Genomic DNA, 21,339 nt, shown 5'->3' on the forward strand with positions numbered 1-21,339 from the left:
ATTTTACTACAGTAATAAATTCCCAACAAACACCAAATGAAAATTAACTTTCAGATGAGAGTCACATTGTCAAAACCATATGATGGCAATTCCACAAGCATGGAAGAACCTTTGATGTATTTTTCAATTTAGTTATTTTCTGTATTGTTAGATTCAGTAAATACAATTTGTAAATAATATTTCGTTCAAATAAAATGTGTAAATTTAAATGAACAAATATGAAAAATTACATTTCAGATGAGTGTCACATTGTCAAAACCATACGATGGCAATTCCACAAGCATGGAAGAACCTTTGATGTATTTTTCAATTTATTTATTTTCTGTATTGATAGATTCAGTTAATACAATTTGTAAATAATATTTTGTTCAAATAAAATGTGTAAATTTAAATGAACAAATTGGGTGTCGTAGATGTGTAATACAAATTTAAGGAGGAAGATAACGTTTTTTTTCCTTGTGAAATTTCATGCCAAAAAGTAACCAGAGAATTTTTTTTGATTCATTGAATTAAAAGTCTTATTTGTTCATGCAAGCCCTCAAATATTTCAAAAAACTCCTGTCAAATCTTGGAAGCAAAAGAAATAATCGGGTATTAAATTAATAGCTAGAATTTTAGTGGTGAAGATTTCACCTGAAAAGTCACAATACTGTTAGAGTTTGGTTATTTTACAGAGCCATTAGATATTTAAAACCAACGACACTTTACAAAAACTCTTAAAAAGATTGCTGTAGAAAACTGTGGAGAGTTCAAAACCTTGTTTGTCTCATATCAGTTACTTAAAATTTACTAATGCTAAAGAAAAATAAATGAAATAAATAAATTCCGCTTACAGATATAGGTTAAAAGCACAAGGAATCGAAGGTAAAATTAATAGTTATATTGTAATTTCCCAACGGATACCAAGAGTTCGAACCAAAACACACGATTTCTCACCTACGCACAACAAAAGGCGACCAGATAAGATAGATACCTTAAAGATAAGAGTTACTGAGAAATATACAGTGTTGGAAAATAAATTCACATATACTTTATATATTTATTAATTCTGCTCAGTTATTCTGTTAGAATATGACCTGTAAAAGTAAAATACATCAAATAACGAAGCAATTTGAAAAAAAAAAATAATAATAATTTCACTTGTCAGAATTCCATACTGTAACAGCAATCGGAATTCGAAACCGGAAATAACACTTACCCTAAACAAAACGGTGCATAGACTTTCTCACCAAGCTTGGGCAACTTTAAGATAAGACTTAATGAGAAATATTCAGTGTTGGAAAATAAATTCACATATACTTTATATATTTATTAATTCTGCTCAGTTATTCTGTTAGAATATGACCTTTAAAAGTAAAATACAGAAAATAATCATTCAATTTGAAAAAAAAAAATAATAATAATAATTTCACTTGTCAGAATTCCATACTCTAACAATAATCGGAATTCGAAACCGGAAATAACACTTAACCTAAACAAAACGGCGCATAGACTTTCCCATCAAGCTTGGGCAACAGTGGGAAAGAATTAATACAGACAACCAATCGGATAGTACTCTAAATTAAAATTAAATGTAAGCATTAATTTACTACACCAATGAATTCCGACGGTAACGAAGAATGAATAATTTTAGGATATGTGTCATTCAAACATGTGGATACTAATCCCTTAGTCATATGTAATTATTTGAGAAATATCCAAACTTGAGGAAATGCTACCTTTTGAACAATACCCCAATTTACGGATGTGACTCATGTCATCCCCTTTGAAGAAAACCGCTCGCTGGGGGATACTGCAAATGACGAAACCACAGCATCTACAGTCTGTAATCTAAAGGACAAAGTAACTAGTTCAGGTTACAGTATTTACAGAAATTTCATTCTTTGTGGTTTTTGTGTTTGTGTTGTGTTGTGGATATAAAATTCAACTATTTTGGAATATTCGTATTTAGAAGACTCATCTGGAAAGCTGTAAGTACTTTTTTAACTTAAACATAACAACTGCTCGTATGTTTTTTGGTAAGCGTAATTCTAATATTGAATAGTTTTTTTTTTCCATAAGAATAATCATAGGGTATATATTAGAGTATCAACATGGATACATTAGCGATTTTTTATGTCTAATGTGTATGTGTGTGTGTTTAAGGACAGGTATTTTAAGTATATAATTAATTATTCAGAAAAGCTCGAATAGCTTATTACACTGCCGCCATCACGACTTACTCTAAGAATCCCACCGTTTAACAGGAAAGAAATACCTCAAAATGTATTGGAAAATTAGTACAACCATCTATAGAAGAAAAAAAAAACTGTATGTTTGAGTGACATAGCATATAATTAAATTATTCAGAAAACCTCGAAACTGTGAATTTCCAAACACATAACGTCACGATTCTTATCTCTAAATATCACCAAACACACCACGTGATGTTTCTGACAGAAGGGGGCCCAGCGAAATTCCAAACTCAATAACAACAACAAACATTCGCGTCACGATTCCTTATCTTATCTTGATCTTGTTTAAAATGTCCACCAATCACGACACAATTCCTTATCTCTAATATATCTCCCTTTTCCATTCAAAACAATAACGTCACTTATTTACAACTAACAATGACGTCATGATATTCATCTGACAACAACAAACATTCACGTCACGATTCCTTACCTTATGTTGATCTTGATCTTGTTTAAAGTGTCCACCAATCACGACACGATTCCTTATCTCTAATATATCTCGCTTTTCCATTCAAAACAATAACGTCACTTATTTACAACTAACAAATGACATCACTTATTTACAACTAACAAATGACATCACTTATCTACATCTCATAACAACACACACCCACGTCACCATTCCTTATCTAATCTTGATCTTCATCTTGTCAGAATTGCACCACCAATCACAACACGAATCCTTATCTCTATCATCACCCATAATCCCATACGCGAACCAAAACACAAGAACTGAAGCCATTGACACATATGCCCACAGGGAAATTCCAAACATTCCAATCCCATGAAGCCATGCCCACAAAGACGTCAACCAATCACGTCACGATTCCTTATCTTATCTTGATCTTGTCAGAAGTGGCTACCATACTACTAAGCTGAACTACAGCTAGCCAGTAATCACATTACCCGTTTACAACAAACACGCATGCGTGATAATGACTAAGAACAATGTCCTCTCTGTCACGCAAACGTGTAACCTTAGCTACTAGTTGGTTTACAACGTTTTTTATGTTCCTTTCAATTTGCATTTACAAGTTTTTATATCTTTTCATAAACGCCTTGAAAAAGCCAGACAGTCTGGCGAAACTGGTAGGCTATAATATACGTTTGTTTTTATGGTTAGCATTAAATAAAATTATATTTTAATTATAAACGACCAAATATGTTTAATTTAAGGCTGTGTACTTTACGAAACCTTTCAATCTCCTCTCATACAGCAAAAGAAAGCAACACCCCCTCCAGTCCCGAGTACAATCAAGGGGGGAGCAATCATAATCCGCTCCTTTCGGGGAACACCTGGTGCAATGGAAAGGATTGTCTTCGCAATTGACAGTTTCGGCGAACCAGTATTTTACATATTGAACAAGGAAGGTTCGGCTGACATCTGTGTCAAAGTGGAATAGTCCACTCACTCCGTAGCCGATATTAACTGTTTCATCTGACTTATTTGAAAAGTATATCTGCTTCAAACATGGGTCCTCATGAAGAAGACATAACATATTTACATGAGACATTGATTGACATAGTAAAAGGCGAGGAGGGGTTACCGTACTAAAAATTTTAACTAATAATTCCTCTGAATACCAATGATTTGCGATCTATCTCCGCACAACGCGCTGTTTGAAGGTTTTATTTCATTAGGTTCATGTAATACTTCTGCAGGAGTCGCATTTTTATCAGTTCTGGGATAATGAAAACTTGACCAGAAACTTACCTTTACAAAGCTTCTTTGATTTCGGGAGCGCTGCGAGAGGGTGTGTGTGTGTGTGTGTGTGTATGGGAATCCTTGTTCGTCAGCGTATTCTAGTCGGATATTTCATTGTATAAAAGTATGTTGCAGGACGTCTAGTTTCTATAGACTGGAAGTTTGAGGTAGAACAATCCGCTTCCTCGCTGTCATAATGCATACATGAAAATAAAAAAAAAAACTCGTACATCCTAAAACTGTTTTCTATAAAACTGCAGAAACTCAGAAAAGAAAAATTCTAGATCTCATTTAAAGAATTTCGACATCAAGTATTAATTTCACGTTGATAGAATTTTTAACTATTTTCTTCCCTCGTGTGTCTGTTTCCCATTATCTTATTATACATCAGTATTTCAGCTTTTTTTTTTCAAAGTTAAAATAAAATATGCAATCAAATATGTAGAACAAATGAAATCTTCTTTATTGGAATAGCGAGTGTTATGCATCGTATGAATAGAAAATTGACAATCTCTTTCCTTTGATGGGATGCAGTAAAATATTTCGTTTTTTGGGGAGGGATAAAATTTTTTAATCAAAGTATCAAATGAATTTGGCGATTTGCAGAAGAATACTTTTTGTTTGTTTTTCAGTGATTGAACAAACAAAACTAGTGATTTACAGAAGTAATCCTTACAGTACAATGTAGATTTAGTTTGCTGATTAATTTCGTGATCCGAATTAATATAAATAAATTATAATGAGGATGAAAAAAGAAAGGAAGGATAAGAAACATCAGCTATTTAGAAATAAAAAAAATATACTATAAACTATAACAGTGACAAAATGTACATAAAAAGTACAAATTTTAACAGGTTCCGTGAAAATTCATTGAAAAAACAGTTAATCGAAAGACAATTAATCGAAAATGCAATTCATGGAAAAAACAATTCACCGAAATTTTTAACTAAAATGTCATTAAATTGATCCAGCCAAAGCGGAATTGCTAATATCATTTCAAAACTGTTATGATAAAAGTGATCCATTTAGAACAAAAACTGAACCCTGCAGACAGCTTCTTGTATCCACAACTTCTACTAATTCCGTTAAGTCAGAGAGTTATTGTAATACATAATTTGGACACGTTATTTCTTTGTCGCCCCGAATATAGCTGAACTGAAAACTGGAACGGTTCGACATTTTCTTGTAAAAGTTTCAAATAGCGAATCTGAATCAGATTCGCTATTTTTCTGTATTGAAGTCGCATATTACTACTATTAACAATAATAATAATGGAGCCTGTGTAGGCTGAGCTTTTCCTCCCGGACACAGGCAAATCAGTCCCATGAACAGACATGAAACAGTTATCGGACAAAAGAGACAATAAGAAACCATATTGTTCTATAATTATTCCCTATTAAAGTAGCATTGCTTTCTCACTCTGCACGGTTCAGTATTTGTTCTAAATGGATCACTTTTATTATAACATTTTCGAAAAGTTAAAATTTTCAGTGAATTGTCATTCGATGGAAAAATTATGGAAATTTTATTTAGGAAAAATTATTTATCGTGAAAAACAGCAATCTTTTGTTTTCCGGTACCGTGCAAGTGTTCACAAAACATCGTGTTCATGAAATTCACCAGGTATTATCATCAGGCATGTTTGTCAGTCAATTTTTATCTTTTGTACCCTTCACATCAGAATATCAGGATTTTTACCAACTACAGTATGACACATGAATAACATTCAATTCGGATGGTTCTTTCACTGGTAAAAGTCTATCGGAATGGATGTTTAATCGCATGGAATCCTTACGTTTCTAAATAAAGACACCTACTTCGAATTATAATAATTATTTTTATAATTATTATTCTCCCCCTTATCCTCCTCCCTCCTCAACCGAATGGTTAGAGTGGTAGCACTTGGCTTCCTTATACGATAAGTGTGTTATATCTGTAGATATGTGTTGTTCGTGGGACCTGTTTACGAAAAGAAACATCCGAGTTTCCAAGAGTCAAAATCCTGCCATCTCCATATGAGGCCAGCTAACATACCTTCAGTTGAAGAGGAAATGGCTACATTTATACCGACTGAACTACGGAGGCTCCATCTTTATTATTAGTAATTCGAGAGGTTTCCGAAAAGTAAGGTAACATTTTTTTCTCGAGGATGTTTAATAATCGGAAGTAGAAATTATACACCAAAAAATAAATGAACATACACTGCTTCTCCACAAAATTCTCCAAATTTATTCATGCACTTTACCCAACGATAGATCAGTTTATGAATACCAATACTGAGAAATTCCGTGCCTACACCCAGTAACCAACATAGTACCTTCTGATGGACTTCCTCATCTGTATTGAATTGCCTTCTGGAAAGGTGTTTCTTGAAGGGAGGGACGAAAAAATGGAAGTTGCCTCCCCCCCAAAAGAAACATTTGCAGCACAACCACTCAAGAGTGGTGTGCGCAGTGTGAAGAATAGTATTGTCGCTCACCAAAATCACACCGCTTCTCAGGAGTCCAGGTCGTTTACGTGAAATGCTGGCCTTCGGTTTATCCAACGTTGCACAGTAAAGCTCTGCATTGCTTGTTCCTCTCTTCGGCAAGACGTCCAACATCAGAACGCCTTGTCTATCCCAGAACACTGTGGCCATGACTTTTCCAACAGTGGGAACAGTTGTAAATTTTTTGCGCACCGGTGACTGTGGATGTTTCCAGGTCATGAAGTTTTAGTTTGTTCTCCGAGGTGACTTGTCCAGCGAGAAACTCCTCGCCTTTGTCGCTGAATCTGAATAAATTCTCCAGACACATCGTCGTGTGTGTCTTGCCTTATGCTTCTCTGACAATTGTCAGGGCACGCAGTGGAAGCACATTTTCTAAAGCCGAGGACATCGTGAACAATTCCGTAAACAGTGGACTTATGTTCACCACTTGCATATCAAATACTAAAATGCAGATCCGAAAAGCTTACATATTATTATATCGATGGCTTACTAAATTAAAAAAGAAAGCAATTTGAGTTTCTCTAACTTTGTCTTAGGAAAACAAGTGTTCCGAGGTGGTGATGGAACACACCACCACACCCCTAGAAACAGAAAACTGACCTCTATAAGAGCCACAATTTTTTGACAGCATCACAAACGCTATTCCCTGAGTTTGGTGTGCAGTAATCTATTACATCTCAACCCCCCCACCCTTCTCCGTATTATACATCAGTGCAATTCTTGATCACAGGAAACTTAAAATCTCTTGAGAGGCACTCTCTTTTGGTTGGGGATAGACCGATCGCTCTTAAATTCATACCAGTCTTCATATATTAATCTTAATTTATTTTCAAAATTTGCTTACCAAGTATTACACGCATTTCTCACATCTGTCTCTTATTCAAACTGATTTGCATAACGAATTATGGAGATTTAAGTAATGAACAAAAGCCAAAGTTCCATATGCATTAATTACCAAACTGCTGACGTTAGTGACTTAAAAATAAAGGCATAATTTACTTCACGAGAACACCTTCTCCCGGTGAAGCCATTTCAGCAGGCTTTGTAGCAATAGCAAATGGAAAATGGAGTCTCAGGAGTCGCTTGTTCTTTCTTTACTTCAGAAATGAAGTGATTGCTAGTGTTAAATGACATATTGGTTTATTCAGACTTAAATTATGAACTGGATTTCATTTTCTATCGTAGAATATTTATAATAATTGCCACAAAGGAGATGCGATCAAACTTAGAAAGGTAAACAGAAGCTCTTTAACATCTTAAGCTTTGAATTAAGAATCATAATCTGATTTTATCGTGAAACAAATCAGATTCGGCTCTAATTGCGATTAACAGCGACCACAAAATATGGCATTTCCGTCTTTACGTAATCTGTGAGCATCTGATGCAAACCCACCTAATCTGATGCTATTAACAGAATTGGAGGAATTTCAGGATTTTTTCTTTTTTCTTTGAAAAATAAAGATTATAGGGGCATTGTGAATTAATTCACAAGTATTCACTTTATGTGATGAATACATAAAGTAGATATACATAAAGCCTACAAGTGAGGAATAGCATCTTATTATTAAAAGTCTGGACAAAATTTATCCGGAGGTTTCATGACGCAGACAAATGAGAATTGAAGATCTGTGAGTCTTATTAGTTTTATCGAGAAAACAACGGAAAAATCAATTTGAAATCGCAGTCAGGATATTCTTGTTCGGTTTTTTCCCGTTAAAGAAATCACATCGTGGTTTCTTTAACGGGAAATCCAGTAGGACAAATCTGCTTACTTTATGGAAATATCACGAGAGAAATACGCGTAATGGTTACAGTGTGACGTAATTGGATTTCAACCAATCATTTGAAAGTATTCTACACAAGAACTTGCTAACTGAAATGTGACAAACTGGAGTTGATAAATTAGCGATTGGAAGGATGTGAATGAGAGAACATAGGAAGTACACTTTAGATGCGAGTCTTCCAAGAGGGAGGTGGTTAAGAGCAGGATACACGAGACTTCACTGTTAGAACGTCGTTTATCGTAATTAAACTGAAGGCTAAGTTGGCTGAGCGGGTTCCACCGTAGGCATAATCGTTTTTGATGGGAGATGAATTTATTGTGTAGTGCGAGACTTCCAACCATCCTAAAGATCTGGAATGAGTTTAGTCTCAACAACACGATTTCGGGACTGTCTAAATCTTGTTTTGGGCACAGTCCTAAGAGTAATGTATTAGTGGATGAGGCCAAGAGACTTCAGTGGATGGACTTTACTTTCAGCATTAAATTGATAGCTTTGTTTATTATACAAAGTTGGGCAGAGGAGTCTGCTCTTTCCGATGACCGAAATTCTTTACTTACAATGATCTGAAAACATTCAATGAACGGACAGAGAAGTAGATTCGTTAAGAAGTGTGATTCGTTAAGATAATATTAGATGAACGTATGTTGCATGGAGATGCTTGAGAAAATGTTAAGACAAAGATTTAAGTATTTTGATTGATAGATTAAGTTAAATAACTTAAGCTGAAGTCTTGGGTTCACTGGGAAAACACTATTAAAGCACAGAAAATTACCATTAAATTAAAAGAAGACCTTAAAACAAAGGAGAACTGTGGACAGTTCTTTCGACATGAGGCTCAACCCGTCTTGAGAACGAAAGATAAATGTCGAATAACAATACCGTTGCTCTAATGTGGATAACGTAATTTTGATTTCATATTTAGTTTGAAGTTATCAATATTGTTTAACGTTTTTTTAACTTAGCTTCTTTCATAAAGCTTTTAGTAATTTCAGAAAAATATTAACACTGTAAAAGATATCTTTTTTATTGTATATAGGTTGTTAGTGTTCTTTTCTATACAAGATTACCAAATACAGTTCAACTAAAATGCTTAAAAATGAGAAATATTAAAAAATACATTGAAGGCCATATATTTCTAATAATGTACGCTTTTTGATTAACGTATTGAACAAACGGTGCATCGATAAGGTGCGTGAATGAAACACGAAAGTAGAGGTTTTACGTATTAAGACGATTAGTCAAATAGTGAAACAATTTAAATAGTATTCATTTGGACCATTTTTTTCCATATACTCTTTACATTGTTTTATTCAATGCATTCTTTTGATTGATGCAATACATCAAAGCTTTGTTGCAAAACAAAAAAAAAACAATTAAACTGCACAGATAATAAACGAAAGAGGACTATTGTGACGTTCACAGTAACCTTTCTGTTATATGTTCACCACCAATTTACAGGAAAACTATCAGCTATTGTACGACGTACTTTCCCAAAGATGAAAAGATTGTCACCAGCAATGTAGCAGGCCCTCGATATTCTTCAGAATGGCGGCCTACGCTTTGTTAAGAAGCGTTATGCTGTTAGCCACGCTTTTAAGTAAGTTATTGCAAGAAGAAGATTGCATTTTATATTCTTTCCATTTCCTATAAAATACAAGTCCGCGCGCCTAGTGGCTATGCGCTTCGCAACCATATACTCTGGGAAAAGCGTGTGCTGGGCTCGATTCCCGTCGCCGACTTGAGGAGCTTAAGGATCTTTCGCAGATTTCGTTTTTCCTCCCCAAGCAGGTAAACCGGCCCCGTGAACACACACACACAGCCATAGACTATACCGGGAGGCATAGGGCTATTCACCTTATCCTCGGGACGAATACGACTTAGAAGGGCTTAAGATATAACAGGCCAGTAGGCCTAACACGTAGAAGAATAAAATACATTTCGAATTCTACAAATAAACTAATTTCTGATTATTAAAGAAAATGATTTCAGAATTTTTTTATGCAACTTTATAGCGAAAAACGTAAGATTATTAATTATATTTTTAAATTATGTAAACGATAAATATTACTTTGAAATAAAATCTGTATTATAAAAACTATGTGGAAATCATTTCATAATTTCCTGCATAAAGTTTAAAAACTTTTCACATTACTTGCAGTTAAACATGATTTTTTAAATTCTATTTCTAGTGGAACAGTCGCATAGTAAGCAGTGGGCCTTCTATAAAATGCCGTGGAATAAGGCAGTCCTTGGACCTCATTATAGATTGGCAGGGAAAACATTACTGTCCCTTACGAAAGGGGACGAGAAATACGATATATGCGTATTGCTTACACCTTTAGGGTAAGTGAGTGCATTTTCTGAATTGGTGTCGTAACTTTACCGAATTATAATTAATAATTTTTATTCCTAATTGTGATGAACCATCTGCACACTGCTCACTCCTCTTGTTAAATCGAACACATAACAAAATACATTTACAAGTCTTCATTATAATTTTAATTAAAAGAATTATAATTTTCGTTCTATCGTTTGAGCACGTCTTGGATTCCTATTTGGTCACCTTTAGAAATCGATGGTTGAGAAGTGTTTCTCCCGTGGGAAATTGGGGAGATTTTGAATAATTAGTGAGATTTTGATCGCACCACCTCAAATGTAAGAACAAAAATGCGAATAGATGAACATCAAGGTTTGATTTAGCGTTCACAATGATTCCAAATTAGAATAGCCCAACCTATAATAATCTAAGATGTTGAAGGATGAATAGAAAGGAGAAACGTTAAGTTTGAATCGCCTATAATAATTCGATATTAGCATACTTATTTAATAATAGTGCAATAAACGGATTCACAATTTTCTAATCTCTGAAGGCATTGAAATTTAATTTTAAAAAAATTTTAAAAATTTAAAAGCAATCCATTTCGCGTCTGAATGAGCTTTTAAATCCCATTTGAAGTAGAATATCTTCGACATGTGTTGAATGACAGTTATTATTATGAATTGATTTAACTTCTATCAACTCCAGTGATTAAGTTTCCACTGTATACGTTTCAGTCCTGAAGATGAATCGCTGAACCTTTTGGCCGTTGATCGCTTTACAGATGGCCTCACCTATTGCTTCTGGGTTTCTCTCAGAGAAGAAACTGAAGATAATAATTATAATTATTATATCATCTACGGTGCGTTCCTATCTAAAATCGGAGAGCGCATTGTTCATAGTATAGAGTAAGTAGCCCTAATTTGTATTTTGGTAAAACGATTTAAAAAATATATTGGAAATAAATAAAGGTCATCGAAATAACTCCGTGACAGGATATATTCATTTAGAGTACGCACAAACTGAGTTTTGGATTCATTGGAAAATTCTATTTTTCACTGGCATCAAGCGCTCCATTTTAATAATTAATGTACAGTGTGTTCCACAAGTCGCGAATCACTTTAAATATTTAATAATTTTAGTTATTTTAATTATTTTTTCGTTTCTAATGAAATGTGGAAGAACGCTGGGTGTTTTTTTATTAGTTAACAAGAAACCACATCACGTAAATGTCTTTCGTTTTCAGCTTCATAACGACGCGCCCTTTCTACTTCAGGTTCCATAACAGCTTAATCTTTCTAGTTGCAGCGCCCTAATTTCTTCAGGCACTAATCACCTCTAAAATGATGTCAAAAATTGAAGTTAATTTAACTGTATGGTTGCATTTATATAGATGTATGAAGGATTTAAGAGTGTATAGCGCTCATCTTAATTTCTCCAATGCAATTTGTAGATTTTGACTCACATCAAAATCTCTGAACAGTGCTTGGAGCGTTTCAACAAGAATAAAACTGATTTTGTGAGTCGATTTATTACTATGGATGAGACTTGGATTCACCATTACACACGAGAATGCAAACATCAGTCAAAACAGTGGACAGAGGCGGGTTATTCAGCGTCAAAGACAAAATCGGTTCTATCAGAAGGAAAGGTCATGATTTGAAAAGGGTAAAACAATAACCGCGGAATATTAATCCGATCTTTCAACCAGACTAGACGAAAAAATTCGTAAGAAAAGACCCGGTTTGCAGAAGAAAAAAATCATCTTTCATCAGGACAATGCACCTGCCCACAAAGGTGTTTTGGCAATGGGAAAATTAAAGGATCTGCACTATGAATTGTTGGAACATCGACCTTATTCCTCAGATTTGGCTCCCTATGACTTTTATCTCTTCCCAAAACAAAACCTCTTCCTCGCTGGTCAGCGTTTTTCTTCGAATCAAGAGGTGATTGCAGCTGTAGAGAGGTATTTTGCAGATCTTACTGAGAACCACTACAGGGACGGGATAATGGCACTGGAATAAATGTATTAGTCTTCTTAAGGGAGAATATGTTGAAAAATAAAAATAATTTTGAAATTATAAATTCGTTTTTACATTGTTGGGCCGATAACCTTTCAGACCAACCTCGTAATGGTAGAAAAAATTATAAATATATATTAAAAATTTGTGTATATCGGTGTCATATGAAACTCAGAAAATACAAACAGCAACTCGGGACAAATGACAATTGGACTGGTGAGCACAACCAATCACAGCCACTACGGTCTGGGTGCTATTGTTTCAGCGAACACCATGCCTCACCTTCTACGTGATTAACTATTTGAACGGTAAGAATTTGACCGAAGTTGTCCGTATTCATGACCGCACACCCGGGATATTAACGCTGTAATGCAAAATGATTACACATCGAAAATTGTCCTTTTCATGAAGCATTAGTATATTGTGTCTAATTTTAGGAATCACGCGATGCCAGGGAACAATGCGGGGCATCTTTAACAGGAATAAATGTAAAATATAATATCGGTGATATAGCTGTTCCGTGGGTGCGCACGCACTGCACACCTGGAATACATGCCCCTGATAGCCATATAGAAAAACAGTTTTACCAGAGAAGATAATCTATATGTCATGAAGAGGGTAATGGGAAATCAAAAGAGTGAAAGTCGATGATAAATGTGCAAGGTAATAAAAAACGATTCATTATTAAATGAAAGTAACTGAGGAATAATAAAAACACTGGATGGGTGACTCGGAAAGAATTTCTATTCTGTCAATTTATGGAGTTAACCTTATTCATAATATTACATTTCTTATGTATAAATGACCTCTACGTATAAGAAATAACTTTGACAATCTGAATGTTGGCATCAGTGTTTGTTCTTTCAACGAGAAAGGGTTGTGATACTCTCTTTGTTCTTGAATAGAAACAGATGCGTTTCAACAAAACAAAATGAATGCAAATTTATGTTTAGTTATTACAACAGTAAATAACCAAACAATCATTGAGGGTAGCTTTTAAAAAGGTTATCAATTTCAAGCAGCGGCGTCACTTGGAGGTGCAAATCCCATTAAAAGTTACCTCGCTGTGTAAATTAAAAATCTGATACCGAAGCGTTTTTATATCTTTCTACAGAGAAATGAGGGAGATATGCCAAGTGGATGGTCGGTACTCCTGCTGCAAATCTGCACAGAGAAGAAGAAAATAATCTCCCATCTCTATGGAGGACGTCCACTAATTAAGGAGCAAACTTATTACTATTCCTTGAGACAACGCTCTTTGATAAAACTATTTCAAGAAATACGCATCAATACTGACTACCCATCACTTGAACATTGATCTTAATGAAATTACCACTGTACACTTCATCTTTCAATCCTTTCTGTTGCAATCATTTTTTCGAGTCTCGATCAGGAATACGCCAATTGTACAAGCGGCAAGTAGGAGACGAAATGTAAGATGAGCCTGCTCGGTTTGCTCATCATTTTCTGATGGTTGATGAGACTGCGAAAAACACCAAACTTTGGTATTCTTCAAAAGTCTAATTCACTACTTTATAATGAAAACTGTGTTGTTGAAAAACTCCCACAGCTAAGTAAAACTCCTTTTCAAAACTAATTTTAATTTCTCTGTTGAATTATTTCCATAATGTTCGAGTAAATGCCGCTTTCTAAGTAACGTCGCTATATCATTTCTCTCAATTTAGCTATATAGTTTTCATTAACAATATGCTTCTTATCCAACTTCTGGTCCAAGTAAAGTAAAAGAAAATAAATCTTAATGGGAATATCTTGATAAAAGTTCCTATTGCAAATCATTTTTCCTTTATAAGTACATTACAGATATAAACAAGCATAACCTGCTGTTGTCATGGAAACATAAATGCATTATGTCATAACAATCTTAAATAAACGAAACGATATTATACAGAGATATACACAATAATGAAAGAAGGATGAGCAAAATGCCGGTTTTTGAATGAAACACTGAATATTCCTGTCGATAAAGTGGCCTGCTATATTGCTCAATATGGGGCACAGATATAACTGTTGAGTACTTACAGAATTATGGACTTCCTGGTGCGGACGTATCGCAGGATCAATGACGGGATACGGTCAGCCTTCAAATGTACATGAAGGTGCAGCTAGTATCCTATCTTTTTCTAGTAAAACGTGCTTGGTAACTTGACACGTAAACCTGGTAGCACAATATGGAAAATGTCAGGAGCTCAAAGAGTACACAGGTGTGTTTAGGTTCGTTCAACAGTATATGGACTGTTGATCATGTTGAAGAAAAAAATAATCAAAAATATCTTCTACATCAGGTATCAGTGATATGCTTAGTAGGATGGAAAGTGCATGATTGGGACCAAAGAAGGGGCCCTTCATGCCATTGAGGTGATAAGATAGCACTACATTTTAGGTTTCTCTAAAATGTAGTTCTATCTTAATATTTATCTCAACACACACAAAGTTCTAACTCCTCTTTCTGTTTATCTTCTAGAATCGTATCTGAAGGAATAATGACGTTTGAATACAGTAATGGCACTGTTAGCTTTCAGGCAGCGACTACTGAGTTCTTCGTCCCTACGGACAGTAGCTATCAGTATATATGCTACAGCATAAAGATCACCCAGAGATCTCTGTTTAATGCAAAGAATGAGTTCAAGATATACGCAGGCGGTAAGAGCTTAAACGTGGAGACACTCGTCGCAGATACACAACACCCGCATCATGACACTCCAAATGATTTGGTTTTGGGACTTAATTCTCGTGAACAGCTCTTGTGGAGGACTACTTTGTTTCGCGTATGGGACTCCGTTTTCGATAATTGTAAGTATACTTTAAGAGTTAAATATGCTTGCATTAACAGTTGGAATATACAATGTAGTTCATTTGAATATATAAATACCATTCAATTCAATCATATACAACCAACGATTACATATCTACAAGGTCTGCTACAAACCTATCTAACAATAGTTACTGGTCCACAGCCAGTTGTTTGATTCTCCTAAATAACGTACCATTGAATCCTACATTGGATTAATTCCATTTCTATATCTGGAACTATTGCAAATATGAAAGGCATAATAATATTACAACAACATGGAAGTCTTAAAAAGAAATTTCCTTGAAGGTATTATATCGTTTTATGCTGATAGAGTGCATGTTTTGAACTTTGTGTCTATTGAGCGGCGAGATCGCAGATAGTTTCGTTGTCCAACTGAACTAACATTAAAGGATGTTCCCTCCCCCAATAATATTCTTCAGTCATTAGGGACACTTAACCTGAGAACATCTCCTTCATTCGAGGCAGAGAACTACGTTTTGTACTTGAAATAAATGCGTTATGGTATGCAAAGCAAGTAAGAATGACTTGGTCATGACGAAACAGGATTAAAATAAACTATTATAAAAAATATAGGAAAGGGTTTTCTTTGCTTCAAAGCAAATGAACATTGATTCCTATCTTCCGATGATATTTCACTGAGAAAAATGTCGAACTGTTCTATTCTTCCAAGTGTATTCCAATACAAAATATCTATTTACACAGGAATAAATTACAGAATATCAATATAAAACTACATAGTGAATGTGTTGCCTATTACGCTGTCTTCTACTAGTTATATAAATAAATAAATATAAAGAAAAAAATGAATAAAATACAACTATATAAAAAATATATACATAACATAGAAATACGTAAATAAAATAAACTTATCCGCAAAAACAAACTAAAACACATCAGGTCTGCTAGATTATCATTTATTAATTACATGACTTTAATAATAAGGCGTGTGATTATCTCAATAAATAATTCCAATTTTAAGATATTTAATGTTTAAATTATTTTATTTAACATATAATTTGCTATAACATTATGTAATAGTTTTTATTCAGTAATGGATGTTATATTATTTTTTTCTTAGATGTAGCTATTTTGTTTTAGAATGAACAGACAATTTTTCTCTTTCTGAGCAGCGGCAGATAGATGAGTGCATTGTGGTATTTGTTTCATGAAGAGAAACACTTCGGTTTCATAATACACTCATGTAAGAGTATTTACTTTTATGTCTTCGTGAAGTGGGGTGGGAGAGATTCAACATCATATTCATATTTAATGTTTTAACCGAATATAAGTGGTTCTTACCCGCTATAGATGGCCAAAATTCTAAATGAAATACAAAGAGTTCAATTAAACTTCAATCAACAACTTACCAGCAGGTTTAATTAGAAAAACATTTTTCCGTCCAGGTTGTAAACCTCCAGGATGTTTAAAAGATGTCTGTAAGAACGGAGGCACGTGCATTCCAGCAGCAAAGGAAAGTCACCCTGCCACATGCACTTGTACTCCTGGATACCTCGGTGATTCCTGTGAAGATAGTATATGCAAGTAAGTCTAGTTTGATGGCCTTAAAACATTGCCACATCTTCTCATTAACATTTGAATAATAATTGTCTTAAGACTTCTATTACAAAACCGTCTGCGCTGTTACTTTTTTACATGAGAAGTGTTTCACGAAATTGCATCTTGTCACAGCGAAGTTATGTTCTTTGGTTCGCGCTCTAAACGTAACTAAAAATTAGATTACGAGTGAAAAGAAAAAAAAAGAAAAAAGCAGTTAGAATGAGCTTCGAGTAATTAATACACTGTTCTTTATGCGCTACTTTTTTCTTAGTCACTCCGCTGTGTCGTGCTTATCGCTTAATTTACCAGCCACAGTCCTTTTGTATTTAAACCACAAAATGAGTTAAATGATTAGTGCTGGTAAACCACCTGGCAAATTGTTTATCTTAAAAATGAAATAAAAGATAACTCATCAACTTCACAGTGAGTGTGATTTGGTCTAGTCGCAATGAAAATTCATCAGTCTCACACACACATTTCGAAATAATGAAACCCAGCGGATTGCACTGAAAGCAAACATTATTTGGATTGCAGAACCAAGAAAATTTCATTCATATTTAGTTACATAATTCAAAGTTGAAAACAGAGCTCTGTTATCCTAAGGCAGGGGTTGCCAAACTTGTTTGACCGTCGACCCCTTCAAGAGTTTCTTGACTTTTTATCGACCCCCTCTATTTTACTATTACGTAATTATAATAGGATAAGCAAAAAAGACGCATGTTGGTAAATACGTCCTTTTGGCCTACTTGATTGGCCTCCGTAACTATTTTCATGACTTTGCTCCATCTTATAGGTCCTATTTATATCGCTATTCCCACGATTCACTCTTAATTGCGTTGTCATTCAAGATGGAGATAATTCAAGTTAACCGAATTAAATATTACCCGTACAATAATGTCTTGTATTTTTCTATCGACCCCTGGGTGCCGATATCGACCACTGTCCTAAGGACTGTGATCTTAACTTTGTCCTATTAGTACCATTATTATGGCCTGTCTAGCACCATCTTCATCGAGGAGGTTGGCTATTATGAACCTCTATGTATTTTCCGCCTTGGACTGCTTTCTTGCTCTCTGCATAGTACAAGCCAAGTCCAGCCAGTCCTTCGTTTTTGAACTACGTATGTTGCTATTTCATTTTCGTTCCCTTCTTTCTCTCATAAATCTTTTTGAAAACGATATAACCCACATTTATTTTTCTTTTGTAAATCCTTTTTAGTATCTTTCACCTTCGAATCTTCCTCTTCTTTTGGATCCAGTGAATTTCCAATGCTCTTCTGTACGCCCGCATCTCGAAAGCATCGAAGCTGCTTTATTCTTTTCAAATTTCAACAGTGCTTTACAGTTTTGTAGGATTTTGGCGAAAACCTGAGAAAAAAATGCAATCTTCGTACAAATAATTTCGTCCAAGAAAAACTTCCAAAATCAAGATTAACTTAGTGTTGGGAAGAATCAAGTGACTCCCAAAACTGCTGGAAAGCTCACTTTTAATAATATTGCAACATCAAGAAATGCAAAAGGTGCACTTTACATAATTAAATCTAATAGGGCTTACTCTTAAGTTTAAGAGAAATTAATGATTTGTTCCACAAATGTTTTTAATTTTCTTTTGTTTTCTATACCAATTATTGTCTAATTTTGTCTACCCCAGAAAAACTGCAACCTCCAGCTGTTTAGGAAAAACAAAATCATGGAGATTTGTTATGAATAATTTTTCACATATGACCGTATTCTACCAAAGGTTTGCAACTAATTACTTTTTGATTTAAAGAACAAAAACGATTCTAATGTCAGCTGCGCATTTTCGACTTAAGTTTCTATTTTTCCCTTTTATTTTAGACCGGACTCGTGTCATAATGGAGGAACATGTGTACCCCATTCTTCTACTAGCTTCAAATGCTTGTGTCCCAAAGAAACAACCGGAGTTCGATGTGAAACTGTTCGTAAGTTTGTGTTATTTTTTTCCACTAAAAAGTGTTCGATATTCTACATATTTTATAATTATCAGCATTTGAATACAATCTAATGATTGCTATTTTTTCCATCTTCTTTCCTGAGCAGTGACGATGACAAAGTTCCACGTCATAATTCCATCAGTTAGTAACATTGGTAATGTTAAAATGCATCTCATATTAGTATCCTTTCGTGAAAATGTTCGCTTCCGGTGGGAAATTTCGAAAGAAAACAAGACAGTAAAGTCATTTGATTCGGATCTACCAACCCATCAAACGACGTTTGAGGTTATAAAAAATGTGGTCGACCCGAAAGAATTGAACTTGGTGATACCTGACCCGGGCTACTATTATGGCATGGTAACAGAAAACTTGACCGAAATAGGGAATTATACGGTCGAGGTCACTGGATATGTAAAGGTAACCATTCCATCTTAAATCATAAAACTAATGCAAATGTGTCGAAGGTTTCAAGTTCAGATAAGAAGCTATTTTTTTAAAAAAAGAAAAAAAAAAAGAAAGAGTAAGCAAAAAGGAGAACAGGCCCGCACATATAATTACTTCCTAAAGTACGTATGTCATTTTCTTTTCCACAAGAGAACAGACGCATTGGCTTGTTTAAAATGATTGTAGAAATGAACGCAGTGCGATATCTCACGGCAGAGATAACGTGGCCGAAAAATTAAATCCACATTGCTGACCCCTTCTCTTTATAAACAAATCAGGTTTTGAATGAATCAAATAAACTGATTTCCAACAGGTATAAGAAAGTTTACGATAAAAATAACATATAACCTAAATCAAAATATCTATTTATAATTTTTTCCTGCTGTCATTAAAATCTCCAATAGTTTCATAAGTTTATTAATAAATGAAATATGAATTAAAGATGACAACGTTTAAACATTGTCTCTGTTAAATAGACTGAGTTTTTAAGAGGCAGACAAGAATAAAATTGATGTTAGTAAGAAATCTACTATTTTGCTCCACTGAACTAAAATTTTGCTTATGAATATTGTTAACAATACTCATTTGGAAAGAAAAAGTTCTTTAATTTTACTTCCCTAAGCTTTTAGCTTCTCTTCATCAACAATATACTCACTACTCACAGACTCGCCAAACACCATTTAAATAAGTATGACTTAATTATTTAAATTATTTTATATTATATTACTTTAATTATATTTATACATACACTCATAGATTACCAACAATAACCAGAATATATAGATATAGATTGCAAAAATATATATATATAACCGGAACAATAACCATAATCTTTCATAGTGCTCAAAGAAAATTAGTTAATACTCTCAAGCCGTAAAGATACGACGGTGATTTGAAAAGATCTCGGCCTAACAATGAAAAAACGAATTTATAATTTCAAAATTATTTTTCAACATTACAGCTGCAATCACCCCTTGATTCGAAGAAAAACCTTGACCAGCGAGGAAGGGTTTTAGCTTTGGAAAGAGACAAAAGTTAGAGGGAGTCAAATCTGGGGAATAGGGTGGATGTTCTAATAATTCATAGTACAGATCCCTTAATTTTCCCATTACCAAAACGCTTTTGTGGGCTGGTGCATTGTCTTGATGAAAGATGATTTTTTCCCCTGCAAACCGAGTCTTTTCTCACCAAATTTTTCGTCTAGTCTGGTTAAAAGATCGGAATAATATTCCCCAGTTATTGTTTTACCCTTTTCAAGATAATAAACAAAATGCCTTTAGCATCTCAAAACACCGAAGCCATGACCTTTCCTGCCAATGGAACCGACTTTGTCTTCTGTGGCGTTGAAAGTCAAAACAGCAGTCAAAACAGTAGGCTTCTGTCTACTGTTTTTGACTGCTGTTTAGATTCTGGTGTGTAATGGTGAATCCAAGTCTCATCCATAGTAATAAATCGACGCACAAAATCAGTTTTATTCTTGTTAAAACGCCACAAGCACTGTTCAGCGACATCCATCTTGCGCAAAGTGTTTTTATTTGCAATTATTCATGCAAAACATATATTACACGTTTTTTAAAATGCCTATAGTCTCAGCAATTTCACAAGTTTTGATTCGCCGGTCATTCAGTACCATATCGTGCATTTGATCAATGATTTCTAGTGTTGTTACACTTTTTGGAAGTCCATCAAGTTGATCATCTTCAAGGCTGGTACGGCCACTCTTAAACTCGGCAGCCCATTTCCTAATTGTCGAAAGCGAAGGAGAAGAGTGCCCACAAATTTTATGAACTTCAAATGAATTTCTTTTGGCGGTAAGCCTTCTTGTACAAAGAATTTTATAACTGCACGATAGTCAATTTTATCCATTTCAAGGGATACAGACAACACTTTTGCTTCAGACATCTGTATAAAACAAACTACTTGATAGAATGAATTGCAATTTCAAATGGATGCTTATGACAGATGTTCCAACTTAGAAAAAAAATCTTGCCGATAGTGT

This window comes from Typopeltis vanoorti, chromosome 14 (assembly GCF_054136105.1).
Source record: "Typopeltis vanoorti isolate ZY-2024b chromosome 14, IOZ_Tvanoo_1.0, whole genome shotgun sequence".
Taxonomy (NCBI): domain Eukaryota; kingdom Metazoa; phylum Arthropoda; class Arachnida; order Uropygi; family Thelyphonidae; genus Typopeltis; species Typopeltis vanoorti.